This window comes from Macrobrachium rosenbergii, chromosome 28 (assembly GCF_040412425.1).
Source record: "Macrobrachium rosenbergii isolate ZJJX-2024 chromosome 28, ASM4041242v1, whole genome shotgun sequence".
In the NCBI taxonomy this organism is placed as follows: domain Eukaryota; kingdom Metazoa; phylum Arthropoda; class Malacostraca; order Decapoda; family Palaemonidae; genus Macrobrachium; species Macrobrachium rosenbergii.
In genome coordinates, this window is record NC_089768.1 from 31819161 (window position 1) to 31832664 (window position 13504).

The 13504-nt window shown below is 34.7% G+C and overlaps 1 long non-coding RNA gene across 1 annotated transcript; it reads right to left on the reverse strand.

Moving 5' to 3' along the window:
* Positions 1-6242: 6242 nt before the first annotated feature.
* Positions 6243-13504, reverse strand: LOC136854210 (uncharacterized). The gene is made up of 3 exons (XR_010857666.1): positions 13398-13504; positions 10023-10190; positions 6243-7056 (listed from the first exon to the last, which is right to left on the reverse strand). It is a non-coding gene; the product is annotated as an uncharacterized lncRNA (long non-coding RNA).

Here is a 13504-nt window from a genome sequence, read left to right on the forward strand (position 1 = left end):
GATTTTTATAGATTTAGTTCCCATCTTCCATGACTTTCTATCTAAGTCTACTACCTTTTCAAAGACTTTTCTGGCTCTGGTCCCTAGTCACTTAGCAGTCTAAACCTCTCTAACTTTACATTGTTTTATTTTCAAATCTTTTTTTATGAACAAATCCTTCAGCTGAGCCTACGAGTCTAGCAATATGACTCAGTGGTTTATTTTGAATTACTTTCTAATTATAATAATTAAAACATGAACATCTGTGGTACTAATTATAATTTGGTAGTCCAACCTGGATGACAATTTGACTTAAAATTTATTGTTATCATATCAATCCCAATTCAGCCTATGTTAGAGAAAAAATATACTTTTTTATTTCCTGATTCATAAAATCTGTAGCTCTAAGAACCTCAAGATAATGTCAGATATAACTGTCATGAAATTCTTCTCATTACCAACTTCATGTGATTTAAAACCAGCTGAAATTTGTAAGGAATGTCTAAAATCAGCTGGAATTCATAAGGAAAGTCTAAAAAAGTTGGAATTCATAAACAAAGTCTTGTAAAGTCCAAACTACAACAGCAAAAGAGACTAAATAAGATTTCCTGACTTCTCTTACGAAGACATCATGAACAGTTGTCATTCCATGATTTGGATTAGGGAATACCCTTGCCTACAGGCTTCCAAAGTATGCTTTATTTTTTGACAAAACCAAGCAACAACTCAGTTTCAACTTGAGTGTCCAAACACTTTAAGAGTCTGTCAGTCTGTCAGGCTTAAACAGGGAACAACAAGTTTCCAGAGCACCAGTCTTTCATTTAAAAGTCTGGCCACCTGTCAGTCTTAAACTAGGGGTAGCAAAGTTTGCATGAAAAGGACAACTTTAAAGAGGGCTTCACCTAACGCAATCATTGTCAACCACTAGGACTAACCATCAATAATATGAGGAAATGGAATACAGTACTGAGGACAAATTAATAAGACTCAGGAATCGGAGACCACAGCGCTTGGATAGAATCAGAACTTCCCAGAGACCGACACACATTCCAGTGAACATTTTTTGTAGAGAACAACAACTCAGGTTTTGAAAAGTCCACCTGTGCACATCACTGACTTACAAATTTCAACTCCCATCTTCAGAAACATCAATACAATACAACATACATATACTGTAAAACATCAATACACACCAGTGACAACGATAATATATATAAAGCTTTTTGTGACGTTTATACAGATTCAAATGACAATTTTATCTATAAAAAATATTTTCCTCTATTCAAGACAGTGAATTTTAACATAAACAAAATTTTGTACAGGAACCACAAGAAATAATCTATTTCAGATAATGGGGATCCATTTTATACTTGAACTCTATTTCAGATAATGGCAAAAACCTTTTGACACGGATTAGCAGGAAGTGACAATACATGCACAGACAACTTTAATAAAATGGAAAGGTCGCTGCACCACTTCTTGGTGAAATGATGCAACCAGTTGCATGTTCACTCTTCTTCGGACAGTTGCACAACAAGAAACAAGACGTGCAAAAAACCTGGACATGTATAAGGTGATACTGGGTGCCCTTCTAGAAAGTTTTTGGTAGCCTGAGTATAAGAAAGTGTTCCAAAACTCTTCCTTTCCTTAATGGGACAATGGTACAATTATAAACTGAAAAAGCCCTTAAAATTAATGATATTAACATTCACACTCTTTTGCTTTTCAATGTTCCTACAGATGCAATGGTGTAAATATTTTAAAAGTTAATTACTCCAGTCTCATCACAATTCAATACAGTACTATGAAATTCTTCAAGTCTAATTGAGCACACATTAAAATTTTTCAACTTCAGATCAAATGAATAAAGATATATTACAAAAAATGCAGAAACATTTCCTTGTAATCAATTCATTTAGTTATAAATACAGGTACAATTACCAGACAAGGTATATTTGGAATAAATTCATACTTTAGTGAGTTATGCATCTTAACAGCAGAATGTACCAAGTTTATCCAAATTCTTTTATTCTCAAAGCTGTGTGGAAGATCTTTGGCTGATTATTTAACTTATCTGAATATTCCATCTTCATAAAAATGAGACTTACCATCTTGTTTATGCATTCACTATAGAAATCAGATTACATAGCAAAAACTAATTAAACCTCTGTAAAACATCTGATATAAAGAGGAAGTCTTTTACTTTACATGGTAGAGTTACTCAAGTTCTTTACTCATGTTTTTAAACAATACTTTTCACGTACAGGACTATTACACGACTGTCAGAATGCACATATGGAACCAATTTAGCAACAAAAGTTCTTCAAAGAGGCTGAGAAATATCAATGCTAAAAATAGTCTTAGACTACTGAAAGAGTCTTAAAAAATCTTAATCCATTTGTTCGCTCATCAGTCATCATACAAAAAGGCAGCTTTGCTCAAAATTAGCTAAGAAAAACTTCAAAGTTTTAACAACTTGCCAAGTTACAACTGTGACTCAAGTTTTACATCAAGTTCTCCTGTGTCCAAAATGATCTTTGGTTCCTTGACAAAACACCTTTGAGAATTACAAACCATTGAGAATGACAAACCAATCTAAGTAACAACACACTTTACAAGCAGGACACAAAGATGTCCAAAACACAGTCTTAAGCTGCAGCCATCTCTACAGTCTTATGAAACTGCTTTTATAGACCTATTCCAGTCAATATCAACCAACTAGAACACTGTTCCAGGTGACAAAATGCTTCCAGCAACCAAAGAGCTGTCATGTACAATTAACATTTCCATTTAGAGAAAACTGACACTAAACCACAATTATCACTCTGGGCTTTTCGGCTCCTATAGGTCTAAGGCCTCTGGTAACAGGGCAATGGCTTAAAAGACTCAATTATTACCAGCGCAAGTCTTACAAGACCAGCCCCTTTGGGTGTTGGCACACAGGCCTTTATTTTTAAAACATTTCCAGTTCAACTAAACTACGTCTGGAAGAGAACTTCAACATTACAATCATTAATAAATTATTAACAGCAATGTCAACTTTACAAATGTGGATTTCCTTTTGGCATAAGCATGGGACCACATTCAACCCTGTAGCAAGATTCTTTTGAATTATCTTAAATTATCTTTATGTATTCATCCTTCTGACAATATGGCGTAGGTCTTCAAATGATAAAAAATTTCCTTTGTTTTTAATTTTCTTAAAAAAACTGATATATTAATACTTTGATATATTAAACCCTCAACTAAATTGTATCACTTCGATCAAACTCCAGGATTTAAATTAAGAATTATATGTTTTTCTATATACCTTGATTTAAAGTAGTTCATTTACCTTTACTGTACCTATTGAACCTATGAAAATTGTCTACCCGAGATATTTAAAAAAAAATTACTCTGAGGTTGGAATGTAAATAATAGTCTTCAGACCAACCTTCATAATGTTACCTAACCCTACCTAATTTATCATTACAGTTTGTATTGTATTTTGTATGTTCTAACCCTAAATTTCTATAAAAATCAATTAAAATACATAAAATTTCCATAAAAATCATATTCGAATATATATAAAAAAATATACCTTCATAATCCTTACCTCATTTATCAATAGTTTGTATGTATTTTGTATATTGCATACTAAATTTCTATAAAAAAATCAAGTAAAAATATATATATCTAAAAATATCTACCAATTACACACCTTAACTCACTGTATTACTGTATCAATACAAAGTCCTATGCTAAGCCCTTCCTCGATAATTTGTAACTACAAAAGAATTCTTGCTCAAGAATTAAATATGGAAGTCATTTATATGTCAAAAGAAATTCTGATGACAGAGCAAAGATAACTTAAGACTTATAAAAAGTTCTCTTTAACAACAATCAAATTACATACATGAAACCTTTTTTGAATGTACAACCATCCAGAACCACTTTAAAGATGTACCATAGTGCAGTAATGGCCAAATTCACTGACTGTAAAAAGGGTTTTAAAATTTCTATCATTTCAGAAAAAAGTTACTTATAAATCTAAGTGTTTTCAACATAAAATGCTCCTCTGCTGTGCAATAAATAAAACAGAATTGAAAGAATTGCAGGCCAGAAGTTTTGCAAACTAAATTCATATGCTGGAAATATTGCAATATAATGTCTAAAAACTTTAACTGGTATTATAAGCTTAAGCCAAGTCAAATTATATTTTACAAAGAAACAGACCTTAAAGTTGAAAAGCAAAACTTGTATAAAGTGGCCAGACATTACAGACCCTACCAATCTCAATGCAGTCCTAAAAATATAAAGCTGTCTGTGAAGAATAAGACTAAAAATGAAGAACTTTTATGCCAAAGGAGTATCTTAAAAATAACAAATTCTTTACAAAACAGTTACATTTTTTTAAAAAAAAGACTGAAAAAACAATTTTGAACCTATAGGCAGGAGCAACATGTCTAAAATTGTAAATTCTTTATACAGAATATAGTTTTTAACTAAAAACCAAAACACGAAACAGAATAAATTTGCAGTTGAGGCCAAAATTTCATATATTAGAACATTAAGTCTTCAAATCTTTTGAGTATATCATTTCCTAAAAGAAAACTCAGAGCCAAATTAAATTTACAGTTGAAAGAGGGTTAACAACAGGAAAGTTTTAGGTTCTCAAAGGTTTGTATGGTCCTTCAGGTAAACTTCTCAAGTAACACTCACCAATTTAACTGTCCCAAATTAGATTGATATGGCAGTGAACAGCTCAGGAGTCAATCCTAAATTGACACTAAACATTACATTTAATGTAAAAACTCTAAAAGATTGCTAAGAAATATTTGCAATTAAATTTGTCTTTAAAAATCCTTTGGTAAAGTGTCTGTGGCCATTTATTTGCAATAACTTCCTGATTGGCTTCTGACAGTAAATTGGACTTGGCACTAAAAGATTTCTAACTGAAAGTAAACAGGCCATTAGTTTTAACCAGTCAGCTGCCTACTTGGTTACCTTGACCTAAAATTGTATGAAGGCCTATGTAATATACTTTTTGAACTACAACAGAAAACTTTTCTTGATTCATATTAAAAGAAACACCTTAAATTTACTGAAACAGCCAACCCATACCCACCTACACATGAACACATCCATTAAATGTACTTTTTCTGAATTAATTCAAAGATTTGGCCATTGCTGCAATATGTTACTATACTAAACTCATCTACAGTACTAACAGGCAGAACGCATATTGGTAATATTGTAAAACGTTAAATATTTTTCTTATTATTTCAAAAAACAAGGAGAACTTTCACGACAAAAAACTGTCTTTCTTCAGGTTTGAAAAGGCTCTGAGAGTGAGCTGTTTAAACCACAAAATCTACCCACGAACATGAAATGCTAACAACTAACCAAATAGCCTTATTGAAAATTGATTAATGATGATACAAAATACATTTTACTTGGCTATCCAACTTCTCCAACTCTTCTGTTACTCAAATTTAATATAATTCTAGAATCAATTAATCAGAAGCACTTTCAAAAGTCTACACATTTTTAGTCAAGTCTGGTTAAAATATTCCTATAATAATGACATTCAAAACATAAAACACTGAAATTTTAAAGTGACATTCTTCTACAGATGTATATTGCTAGCTTAGAAGATCCTACCTTCATGTTTTTAAAAATTTAATCAAAAGCCTTTAAAAATAAATTTAAAAACTGGTACCACTGCTTCATTTAACAAAAAATAACCCTTTAAACAATTAGAATGTGTTCTGCCTGTTAAAATTTAATTTAAAAAATAAATATAACATAAAATCGACAGTAAGTTTACAGAATGCCAGTGAGCTACATAGGGCAAATAATCTATTGTCTTGAACAAGACTTAAGAACAAGTAATTCAAGAATCTTTGTATTCAAGACATAATGGCAATTTTACACCTTTATCTAATTTCTTAAATTGCAACACTAAATTGGCTAACATTGTAACATTAAATTGGCTAATTTAATTGGCATTGTAACATTAAATTGGCTAACATTACATCATTTAAATTAGCTAACATTGTAACATTAAACTGGCTAACATTGTAATATTAAATTGGAAAATAAATGAGAGATTGCATTATAGAAAATGCTATGAGCCAAAGCAAGTCTGAAATTCACTGCACAAGGTGTGACACTGATACATTTTGAATATTTTTACAATGAACTGCTATCAGGAAAGATGGTATAATTAATATATTAAATAAGAAATATATCAAAGCTTTCTCACTGAAATGGAATCTAAATTGTGGTTACAAAACCTGAAATCTGATTCATACTGAAAAGTCAACCGAACTTTAAATTTGAAAAACACACAGGAATGATAGTCTATCAATGAATGAGATCTGTTTGGTTGTTTTTCACAATCAGAATGTGAAAAAAAGACAAACTTATAAGTTAAAGAACTATAGTTTTACAATCCCTTAATATTATATATCATAAGACAAGCTTAAGTGCAATGTGTTTTTTTACTGTTTTGCTAATTCTTGTGTGATTGTTCAAACGATAGGCCTATAGCTCCCTTAAATTAATTTTAATACATGTAGTGTTGATATTTTCAATCTCCTTAATTATTTCACTCTCTATGATATATGTTTACACACTAAAATATGATTTAAGATTTAAGAGGTTTCAAAACAAAAGATTGACAATAATTATGCATGTTTCTTTCAAGGCTAACTTGAGACTCATATAAACCAGATAACTTCTTTTTGAAAGTTAAAACAAAGAATTTGCTACAATAATATATAATAATAATACTAATAATAATAATAATAATAATGACTGATGACCACTGTTGCTTATCCAGCCAAGGTCTAACTTATGCAAGAATACCTGATTGATTTACATAACACTCTAATAATACCATGACTACATTTTGCTAATGGTATATTATTAAATATAATAATCTATGTTACATGGATAACAAGTCATCGTTTAATAAACCTGACCCATGTAAATGACACTAGCCTTGTGCCAGAATGAGCTCTTGTTCCTTGGGCCAGAGTTTAAATGATGAATCTTCAGTGTAAGCTCTAGACTTTGTGCAAATTCCAAAATCTGCAAAATATCAAGATTTTAGTAATGGCACTGACAACATTCACAAATAATTCAGACTGGGAAAAATTCTGAAACATTTACTAACCTTACCCTCAACTTTTACACAGCAAGTTGTTAAAATTGAAACAAACATAAATCTAATATCTTCACTAACATCTTGAGTCACCCTTTTCATGTATAACTACATAATTCTTAAGTTTTTGCCTACAGTAACCTACATAAAATTGTACCACCTGGCCATCTAATTTTTAAAACACTACCTTGTTCCAAATTCCACCTCTTGTTAATTATTATTATTACCATTATTAAGAAGATGAACCGTATTCATATGGAACAAGCCCACAAGGACCACTGACTTGAAATTCAAGCTTCCAAAGTATATGGTGTTCATTAGGAGGAAGCGAGAGGAGGTAAAGGGAAATAAAGACAGAAGAGATCTTACTAAGAAAGAAAAAATAAATACATTAATAGATAGGTAAAACTGTATTAAAATGCAAGAAGAATACTACTAAGGCAGTAATGCATCGCATCTTTGCTTGAACTTTTGAAGTTCCAATTGCACAACATCCTCTGGGAGGCTGCTCCACAGTCCAACAGTGTGAAGAATAAAAGCCCTCTGGAACTGAGAAGATGCGATCTTCGACCAGCAGGTGTAAGTTCTGTCAAAGCACCAGAGGGAGGAAAGACAAAAGACACCAGACTTGCTCCCTCAACAAAGAAAATCAAACTTCCAACTCCCTGAGAGACCATCATGAAGAAAATGCCAGAGAGGGGGCCTCCAACAACAAACTCATACTAATAAGAAGGAATCTCTGTCCAAAAAAAGACAGGACTCTGAGACACTAATTGAGTTTTGGCGAAGGATGTCAGCTCGTCATTGAGCTATCAAGTCTTAAAACCTGGAAAACAAACTGAAGAGAGTCCAGGTGGAGACTCAGACACTGGACATCTAGACACTGGCCGCTCGGATCCCACTAAATGCTTGGGCACTCAGCAACTGAAACAAGTCTTTCCAGTAGCCGAGAATCACTCGAAAGCATGCCATCAGCGCTTTTTGATGAAAGCACATAACAATAATGGACGCCTTTCCAATGGCTCTCTGTCAACACCAAAGACAACAGGCTCAACCAAGGAACAAATAAACTAGGACAAACCCTGTAACACTTCCAAACCTCAGTATGCCTTCAATGGTGCATGAGCATGACAGGGACTCTGCTTTAGAAATCTAGAGGGGCTGGATATAACCTAACAAAACCACACATCCAGTAAGACACCTTTCCAGTAGCTGTCTGTTGAAATTAAATAAAATACAAATAAAAGCTCTACAAATTTTAAATGAAGATCCCCTGACCTTTTTGGAACTCTGGTAACCTATTTCTTAGTGCAGGGAGCGGGACAGGGTCCTTCGCGTTAGGAGCATCAGGGGACGAGTTAACCTCCTCCACTGCACAAACTTCAAAAGTTACCAGGTCAAAATCCTTTAACCAGACAAAGACTGTTCAGTTGCATGGGAAGGAAGCCAGCCAGGTGCATGGAGCAAGTGAATACAAAATAAGAGGGCTAGTAGCAGGAGAGAGTTGGCACCAGACAATGGGGAACTGGCGTTGGACGCTGGGTGTCCCAGGATGTAGCTGGTGCCAGGCAAGGTTGCAGCTCGGGAGTCAAGACTCGGAAGCTGGTAAGCGCTCCTGGGCAATCAGAGCTTTCTTGTTCTCGGCTGTCAGTGCTAAAGCCCAGTGCCACCAAAATAAGCACAAATTCTCTCATTACTACATTCTACCCAGTTTTTCAGTCCTGCAAAGGAAAGTGTAATAAGATATTCAATTAAGATTTTACAGAGTAAATGCTTGACAGGGAAAAGGAGCTATCATACAGACATTGTCAACAACTCCAAACAAACATTAAAAGGATTCAGATATGTCATTCCATTGCCGAAAATCGGTTTGGTACTTAACACAAAAGTTACGTACCCATTACACATAATCGGAAATATCTCAGTCACTATCAAACATTACTTGACCTTGTCGATTAGAAGTTGGCAAGTACCACCATACAGACATATCTCAATTACTATCAAACATTATCAAGGTAGCAAACATATTTTAAGTTTTTTATGCTACTTGGCATAGGAAAGTTGACCTTTACCAACATAGTTCGAAGTACACTGAGTACCATCATACAGACATATCTCAAATCCTATCAAACATCAATTGAGACTTGCAAATAAGCATTTCATTACCATAAATACTGGTTCTGCAACGAATGCAATGTTTATGTTTTATTACGTTAACCAATAAAGGTGGTAGCGTGGTAAACTACGCTGCGGGCAGTTAACCAATTTGATTGCAAATTTACTACTTTAGCAAATATGATAAATTTGAATCAGAACTTGAAAACAAACAATAAAATACTGATCCTGAAAGCTTTAGGCTTGAAGGTTAATTGAAACCAGCAATAATACATCACTGAAATCCGGTCTCTGACCAGCAAATTTAAGAACAAAGCTGACATCGACGCTCGGTGTTGACTCGAGCGCCAGCATAAACAGAATGAGGTTATCTGCTAGTAGTTCCTGCACTATACTTTGAGGCGTTACCCGCAAATTTTTTCATTTAAGCTGCCATGCAAGAAACTATAGGCCATGTAATTACTTGGTGATCACTTATATAAAACAATTAATTTCTTCTATAGAAAGCAGGCATAATCTTACTGATAAAAGTAATCATCTTGTATCTCAAATATGCTCATTAGCATTCATACTTAAGGCACTAGAACATAATAAACAAATTGGTTTTACAATCATACAGTATTATCAGTCAATATCAAGCTGAGAAATCATAAATAAATGACTTGTATTTCCAAAACTGCACTACAAAACCCAGTGTATTAGTCATGATGGTTCTACATACAATAAAATTCATTAAAAAGTTCACTTATTCTGAATTAAAATTAATTAAAAAGTTCACTTATTCTGAATTGGGGTTTATCAATGAAGCGATGATTCTTCTCGAAGCCTTTATTGGGACCGGTAGCCTATCCAGCAAGCTTATTTGTCACCTCTAGTGAATGGTAAAATATCTTCAGAGCCATTGTCACAAGCAAGCTGCAAGTTTGTGTAACTTGAGCAGACCAACCTGAAATATATAAGTAAAGATTGATGAAGGCACACTGCAGTTACATATATTTCCAAAGACTTAGTACTGTATTACAAACATATAAATCCACGTAGGGTTATTACGAGTACACAATCACAAAACTACTTTCTTAAACCCCATTCTGCATGGTGTTGGTCCCACGGAAATTTTTAGTACACAGAAATGAGAACCTACTAAAATGATTCAAATCACTTCCAAATTTCATAGTTACAAACCAATGCTTTATAATAGTCTTGATTTCACAACTTGGTGAAGGTTACATCACATATCTTGATTACCTTAATAAAATATACTTCTTAATCAATCAGTAAGTTTTGCCAATTCCAGCCAGCCTGAGATTTTACTGTGTTCCATTTTGTATGCCTGGATTCCACTAGTTAAAACTCAACCAGTCAGGAATTTATCAGCTTGAAATGACTGACTAATTATCTCCTGGGTTCCTATTATGATGGCAGCTGGCATCCATCCATGTAAATCATTCACTGGATGTGCTAAGTCACCTGCATGTCAATTGCAACCAACTCTCACCTCTTGTTGTGTGTTCCTTTGGAGAAATGTTGTCTCCACATTTTAAACAGCTCCGGATTTTGTCAGATGGGTTTAAAAGACTTTTGTCACTTAAATCACACCAGAATGGAATGTTCTAGCAAAACATCTAGCGTGCAAAGACAAAATTGCAGGGCATGACACCCAACTGGTCTGGAAGTTTTATTTTCATGCCCCGGCAACCAGCAAACAAAAACATTCTTTGCATAACTTACGCAGCAGAGGCAAACATTAATGATACCCTGTAAGTATTTCTTGCTTAGCAAAAGAAAGTGTGATTGTAAAATGTGACTGTATACAATACCTGGTTGTTACTGAAGTATACTGAAACTGCAGAAGATAGATGCTGGGTACCAACTCAAGAAAGGAGGCAACAGAATTAACCATCTGATGTTCATGGACAACATCAAGCTGTATGGTAAGGGCATCAAGGAATTAGATGCCCTAATCCAGACTGTAAGGACTGTATCTGGGGACATCAGGATGGAGTTTGGAAGAGAAAAATGGGCCATGGTCAACATACAAAAAGGCAAAGTGACAAGGAGTGAAGGGATAAAGCTACCCGACGGAAATACCATCAAACACATATATGACACAAATACCTGGGAATAATAGAAGGAAAGGATATAAAACACCAAGAGATGAACGATACAATCAGGAAAGAATATATGCAGACTTCAGGAAAGAACTATATGCAGACATAAGGCAATACTCAAGTCAAAACTCAATGCTGGAAACATGATGAAAGCCATAAACACATGGGCAGTACCAATAGTCAGATACAGCGTGAGAGCAGTGGAGTGGACGAAGTAGGAACTCCGCAGCAAAGACCAGAAAACTAGGGAGGAAAAACATGACAATACTACACAAAGCGCTACACCCAAGAGCAAATACAGACAGACTACGTATACATAACATGAAAAGAAAGGAGGGAGAGATCTACTAAGCACAGAGGACTGCATCAACATCGAGAGCAGAGCACTGGGGCAATACCTGAAAACCAGAGAAGACAAGTGGCTAAGGAGTGCATGGGAAGAAGGACTGAAATGAAATATAAAATTTAGGCCTAAAGCGAAGAGCCGAGACCTATGAAATCATTCAAGTCTGAATGGAAAATTGAAAGTAAAAAGGTTTGAAAGGTGTAACAGGAGGAAAACCTAGCAGTTGCATTATGCAACAATTGTTAAGAGATGGTGGAAAGTAAGATGGAAGACAGAGAATATGAGTGGAGGTACTGCAAAAGGAATGAACAGGGTTGCAGCTAGGGGTGGGAGGGACACTGCAAAGAACTCAAAAGTAATGCCTACAGTGAATCACGTGAGGTGCACTAACTGCACTAGGAGGGTATTTCACTGTAGGTAATGCAATCTTACCTAACACAAGACATAATACAGATATCATATCACCCTCAAGACAGTTGTTAAAACTTCAAAAGGATAAAAATACTATGCACCTGTATATTTAAGTTTTACAAAACAATTTTCATTGCTGAAAATATAACTCCACTACTATACACCACTGATGTGACCATTTAAATAGTTTATATTAATACTAACCTAACCCTACCAGCCAGCCATGCAGTTTCAGAATACATATACTATACAGCCCTTGAGCTTCTTGTTTAATACATGACCAGTAATAGCTTTCAACACATGGATGCAACATCAAAGTTGGTATAGTAAGGCAAAACTTGTAAAATCCAAAACCTTTTTTTGAAAAGCATTGGGTTCACCGGCTAAATAAAAAAAATAACCTTGGTAAATATAAAGGAGACAGCCACATGAAAATATCGTACATCAATACAATTTTTAAGCTAAACAATACAGAAAAAGCGTATAGAATACAGCACAGGTGAGATAAGTTGAAAAATTGACAGAGATAATGAGAAACTTGCCATATTTTGCCTGTATTTTAATATTCATCCCCAAGGGGTTGGTACCAAACATGATGTCCCAAGGAGCTTCTACCACATTGAGCACCAGACCCTAGGGGATGAATGCAAAACCATAACGAAAGACGGCAAATTTTTCATCACCTTGGTCAACTTTAAAATTCTCACCTGTACTGCATTCTTTGGAAGCCTGAATTTCAAGTCTATGGGCCCTGTGGGATTGTTCCAAATGAAAATGGTTGATCTGAGTAATAATAATAATAATAATAATAATAATAATAATAATAATAATCTATACACCATTTTCTACAGTGTTTAGCCTAAGGGCCAGTTGAGAAAGACAGACACATGTTCTGCCAACTATAAAATACCTAACCTTCCCTAGAATGCTGTGTCCTGACTTAACCAGACCTTACCTTCCTAACCTCACTTGGGGCGCCGTTCCCTGACCTGGCCATGAGGGCTTTGCCTCCCTCCCATGGCCCCCAAGAACTAACACTGAACATGGGAAAGGCCTGCTGACCGCCCAGATTGATATTTAGGGTAAGGCTATACCCACAATACCCCTCCCAGGATAATGTATGGGTCAGGTCACCCTCAAATACCTCAAACACCTCTAAGGGAATACCCTACAGGTGATACTGTACCTGACATTTCCCAGTGTTTAGGGCATTGTTTCACACAATTTACGTTTAAATTACGCTTTAAAATAAGTTTGAATGAAATAACAACGAACGGGCGACACTTACGACCAATATATAACGAAATAAAACGGCAAAATTGCATAAATAACTCGGCTATCTTAAGCCAAAGGTTGGCTGCCATTCCGGGGTGTGTGTTTACATTCTGGATGAGC